Source organism: Capsicum annuum, chromosome 6 (assembly GCF_002878395.1).
Source record: "Capsicum annuum cultivar UCD-10X-F1 chromosome 6, UCD10Xv1.1, whole genome shotgun sequence".
NCBI lineage: Eukaryota > Viridiplantae > Streptophyta > Magnoliopsida > Solanales > Solanaceae > Capsicum > Capsicum annuum.
The window spans coordinates 177,243,209-177,248,816 of NC_061116.1; the positions used below are offsets into that span (position 1 = coordinate 177,243,209).

Below are 5,608 nucleotides of genomic sequence, written 5' to 3' on the forward strand. Positions count from 1 at the left end.
AATGGATTGAAAATAGTCGTTTTCAGACTGACCTGTCACATATTTATTCGTATATATATACATTTTTATTTTTCTTATTTGTCGCTATTATTTTTAAGAGTAATCTTTTACGATCGTCCGATCAAAAGATCAGACAGATCAAAACCAGTTCAAAATTACCTGATCAGTACAAATTAATCTAATCTGTTAATTCATCTTCCCAATTCGAGGGTCCCAAATATATATATATATATATATATATATATATATATATATATTAATTTACCCTTTTTTTTATATATATATACATATTTTTGAATTCAGACTGTTCCGATCAAATTGAACGGATCAAAATAACCACTTATCAATTAACTCTTTATATTTATCCATTATATAGGATTTATAACTTATTTTTATTTATTTAATTATTTATTATTTTATTTTTATATATATTAAAATATGGACCGTCCGATCAAGCGATCAAACGGTCCATATTTTAGTCAAATAAACGGTGCAAACAATAGCTGTATCCCTTTCCCCAAAATTCAGGATCACGTGAAGTCCACTTCCCCAAAAGGTCATCGACCTTTCCCATCCATCTTTCCCAAAACACACAAAAAAAAAATCAAACGACCTTCTCTTTCTCCTCCTTCATTTTCTCCATCACCCCCAAAATACAAACCCTAATCGACATAGCTTGCGGCCATGGCAGACGTAGCTTCCACACCTGCCAAAATCTCTCCTCTTTCTAAATGTCCAGCCATTGAATTCCCGAGAATCAGAAAAAACAGGTTCCAATTTGGTGCAACAATTCAAAATAAGTTTCAAATCCGAGTTTTGAAGTCCGAAAATCACCAAAAGAGAAGTCAAAAGGCTGTGAAATTGGGATTTCGAATGGGGATTTTCTCCATATGGAGTTTCACCCGTTGGAACTCTTCTCTTGTGTTTAAATCTGGACTTTCACGTCTGGATTTCGGGTATAAATACCGGTGAGGAGGAGTGCAAAATTCAGTTTTTGGAGAGTTTGGAAAAACAAGAAAGATAAAGAAGAAAATTCGAATAGAGCTTTTTTTTAGGGTGGAAAGTCGGAGAAAGGGAAAACTTGAAAAAAAAAAAGTAAAGAAAGTTGGAGATTAAAGGAAAATCGGACTATATTCACAAAGGTTTGACTAGAAAAGTCACAAAACGGATTGTTGGTTTCTTCTCTTAATTTTGGTGTTTGATCGAGTTTTGAAATTTGAGTTTTGGCGGCCGGAACACTCGACAAGAAGCCCGAGTTTGCTGCACAATACAAGGTGCGAACCCGCCTCCTTTTTATTATTTTCTTGCTAGTTTTTCCCTTCATCTACTCTAATTCTATAAAACTGATCTTGAAGTAATATTGTTTGTTGTTGTGTTTTGGTCCCGTAAACGTGTATTTTGGTCTGTTTTTATTACATTTGTTTGCATACAAGTTCATGGGTATGAAAATATGAGGCGTGGATTGGTTTAAATTTCGGTTTTGCTAGTTTGTTTTCTGTTGAGTCTAGTCCAGCACATGATTGTATTCATGGCTGTCCGTTTCACGTGGGTAGGGCCTGGGACAGTTTGTTGGGTGTTGTAGCAAGTTTCGTTCCAAGTGGTCTGCTGTAAAACAGTCATTCACGTATAATAAGGGCGGAGGTTGAAATTTGAAGTCGCTGTTTAAATTAGCAGGTTAAAGATTGTGTGTATTTTGGCTAAGCTTTTAAAAATAATTGTTACCATTTTAATTTTATGTGCGCTGCACTGTTTGGATTAAATGAGTAGGGGAATAGCCTCAAATCAATTTTTGTTTCACTTCTGCCCATGGTTCAAAGTTGGAAGTAATATATTCATTTTTTTGCGAAGGCGCTTCACTCCTTTGTATAACTTAACATTATCTTCACGTAAGCGTTTTTCTTATAATCACAATTTGTAAGAACCTTGACTAGATCATATCTGGAAAGGATGAGAAAAGTTAAATCCTTAATAGAGTACTATCAGAAGGCAGCATTGTTACTGTTTTGAATGTTGCAGGGAGTACAGATTGTTAAGATATAGTATGTTGGTGTTGCAATTTGATGTTGATGTGAGATATATGGACAGTTTCAGTGAATGAATTGAAATGCTCCATCCATTAATAATAACTTTCTAATCGATTGATAATAATTTTCTATGTGTGGTACCTGATGAATACCCAAATGCTAGTGTCAGATGTGGTTAATGATAGCTGATGTTTTGGTTTACACTTCTTGCTATGTATTCGGATTTATGGAACAGAAGTGATAGGAAGTATGACATTCCTTGAGTAAATGAGCTTAGTAGGACGACTAGCGGAAGTAGTATCGTATTGATAATGTAGTGTTTGTTGGCACAATGCTGATTTGAGGCTTAAGTGCGAATCTAATCTTGTGCTTGGGTGCTTTTGTTTCAATGTGCAATAGTGAAAAACAATTCATCGTAGTGCAGGGTAGGATATATAAAAAACAATCATCTTAGTTTGAGGGGCACATTTAGTCTATTTACTCTCACTGGTCTTTAATAACAAAGTTGGGGGTGATGTTATTTGAGGAACGTTGATTGTTGGATTCATTTATAAACTTTCTTGGCATTTTAAATCACAGTCCTATCATCTTGCATTTTTCTGTGGTTAAATCTCTTTGCATATTAGGCCCCTGTTAGTGAATCAAGTCGTGTTAGATAAAGCTCTCTCTTTATTTTTCATTACTTCAATCTGTTCGAACTTCATAATATTCAATTTCTTTATGCGTTGCTCAACTCCTTTGGTTACGAACTATACTTTGTTGTTCATTCATTCTATTCCAATTTATTTTTAATTCTTATCTTTCCTTTGATGCATGTGACATTATTGTGAGTCCACTTGGACTCCGTTTTTTCCTCGCATTCATACTTTGCGCATCCAAACCTCAACGAAAGTCCCCAAAACGGATACAAAAGGCAAGGCTGTATATGCATGTATGCAAGGCTGTATACGCGTGTGTACAGAAGATATACACCAGATATACAAGACGCTGGAAAGTACATTCATTGTACCTTAAATCATTTTTTAATATGGTGGTGTTCGCGCTAACTTGTGCGCACCTCGACTTATTCCACGAGACACCTGTCATAACCCCCACACACAAAAATCACTAGTAGGTGTTAGCCATATGGTCTAGAGCTAGTTTCTAAGGGTGTCTCTTAAATGGTCCATTACTTTGTTTTCACTTTCCACCTTATCAAGTACTTTGGTTATGGGATTCTTTGATAAAAGAAGTGTATGGTGATGCATCAGCAAGTTTAATGGTTCAAAACAGTTCAATGGTTCAAAACAGTTCAGTATACACTTGAGAGGCTACCTTGAATCTACTCTCAATTAATGTGAAGGACTTTATCGGCTATCACTGTTTTGGGTGATCAATGGGATGAATAAAATATAAGAATAGGTCAAAGTTACAATTTGAACTAATTGAGCTATAATAGCAGGGTGGGTAAATATAATTTGATGAACTGAGAGTTAAGCGTGATATCCCGAGGTTTGGGTAATTTAATTTAGTTATATGTTGTTTATTTCTAAATAATATATTATTCACTTGTCTTTTCCCTTTTGAGCCCTTTAAAACTTACGGATTTGCTTTTTTTCTCCACCACTGTTAGCTTAATGAACCATATGCTATTATTTGCCTTAGGAAGGCTTTATTTTCATGTATTATGTGTCAACTCTCTATCTGTCCTTTCCTAAAGAATAAGAGCGCTTTACTTGGAACATTTCTGTTATAGTTTTAGATATAAAATAGTTTTCTTGTTAAATTCATTGATTTCCATAAGTGACGTGTCTTTAATGAGTAATGTTCATTCATATTCTTAATTAAGTCATAATATTGTATAATCGGTTCCTAATTTCTTCATTTTTCTATTTCATGTGAACTCGGGCGCTGGAGTTCAGCAGTGGAACTCATCTTTGACCCAAGCATCGCGTCAATCGTCGCTAGGATTGCAAGAGCCTCGGTGTCGCAAAATTAGAAGCCCAAACTCTTAGATGGAGTCTAGTATCTCTTATCTTCTCTAAATTTAATGTATACTTGTCATGTTAAATTTTAGAATGATACTAACTCTTGTTATTGATTTTTTTAAGTTAACTTTACTTAATTGTTACATTTATGGTATCTTGTTATTTGTCGATCCTTTAGAAGTAGTTTTAACATTTTGACTTTCGCAAATAACTATCGCTAAGGAAAATATACTTTTATTATAATCGACTAATTTTTTTTGGAAAATTCATTACCGATATCTTAAATGAGATTAACATAACAACCTTCACATTTTCTCTAAAATATAACAAAGGATAAGAATAAATAAAATTTCAGTTTTAGAAGTTATTAAAATTTTATATTTTCCCCAAAAAGAATTTATTTATCAACCTTAACTTTTTTGGTATATAATTCTAATGTTCAAGCTATTTCATATCTTAATATTTATTCGGGTTTTCAGATTTTCGGTAGATTAGAAATGTAAGGTATATATATTCATCTGCTATCGCGTACAAGGTATATCATGTCGTACAATAATTATTTTGTTACTATTATTGACAATTATTATTATTAATATTATTATTATTATTATTATTGTCATATCGAAACTATCGTCATTATTTTAATTTATTATTATTATTATTATTATTATTACTACTATTATTATTATCATCATAATTGTTATTACTATCACTATTACTTTTTTATATTTTCCACACATCCATAATCCAACATTCATTTTTCACCCTTTTGAAAGTACGTTTCACAAATAAATCCTCATGCCACAAGATACTTTATTTACTCCATAAATAATTATAGTTAACTATTTAAATTCACATATCTCTCCAATTTCTCCTATAGAATTACAAGATTTTAAATTTTATAATATATATAAATCATATTATCATCCTTTTCATACTTAAAATGCATGTATATTTTGCGATAATTGTATTACTTTCTTTGTACGTGGTAGCGCCATGTTTGATATACTTTAAATTTTCTTTTGAATAATAAATAATAACAAAGTTTTCTTTTCACCATTTTAAGCAAATGATAAAATAACATTTTCCTAAACTAAGCATAAGGACTATCTTCGGATAGGCTCTGAGGGGTGCCTAACACCTTCCCCTCGAGTGACCAAAACCTTTACTCAGAATCTGTAAAACGTTTTGATAGACTAAAACATAGTTTTACAGTAAATAAATGGTTTTTACTAATTTTTCCTAAAAGTTAGGTGGCGACTCTAAAAAATATTTTTTTAATCCCAAGAGTCACGACACCCCACCATATGTCGTGTGCTGTTTCGACCGGTTCAAAATAGGGTTCGACATACATAACAAGAAAAGAATACATGAATGGTCCAAATATAAGTTACTAAAAAAATAATATAACTGAACATCAAATACAAACTTTATCAGTAACAAATAGAAATATCTTACACAAATCTTAAATACAAAATACATATCGTAAATATCTTATACATAACAAATACAAATGTTATCAGTAACAAATCTAAATACAAAATACATATCTTAAAAATAACATATACATATCATCAAATTAACAACTACAATTTCATATCTTAACAAAACTCAAAA

General features: G+C 32.0%; 1 long non-coding RNA gene across 1 annotated transcript; it reads left to right on the top strand.

Moving 5' to 3' along the window:
* The first annotated feature begins 451 nt into the window (after window positions 1-451).
* On the top strand, window positions 452-4,145 carry LOC107872951. The gene is made up of 2 exons (XR_007057283.1): window positions 452-1,274; window positions 3,926-4,145. It is a non-coding gene; the product is annotated as an uncharacterized LOC107872951 (long non-coding RNA).
* The last annotated feature ends 1,463 nt before the right edge of the window (window positions 4,146-5,608 follow it).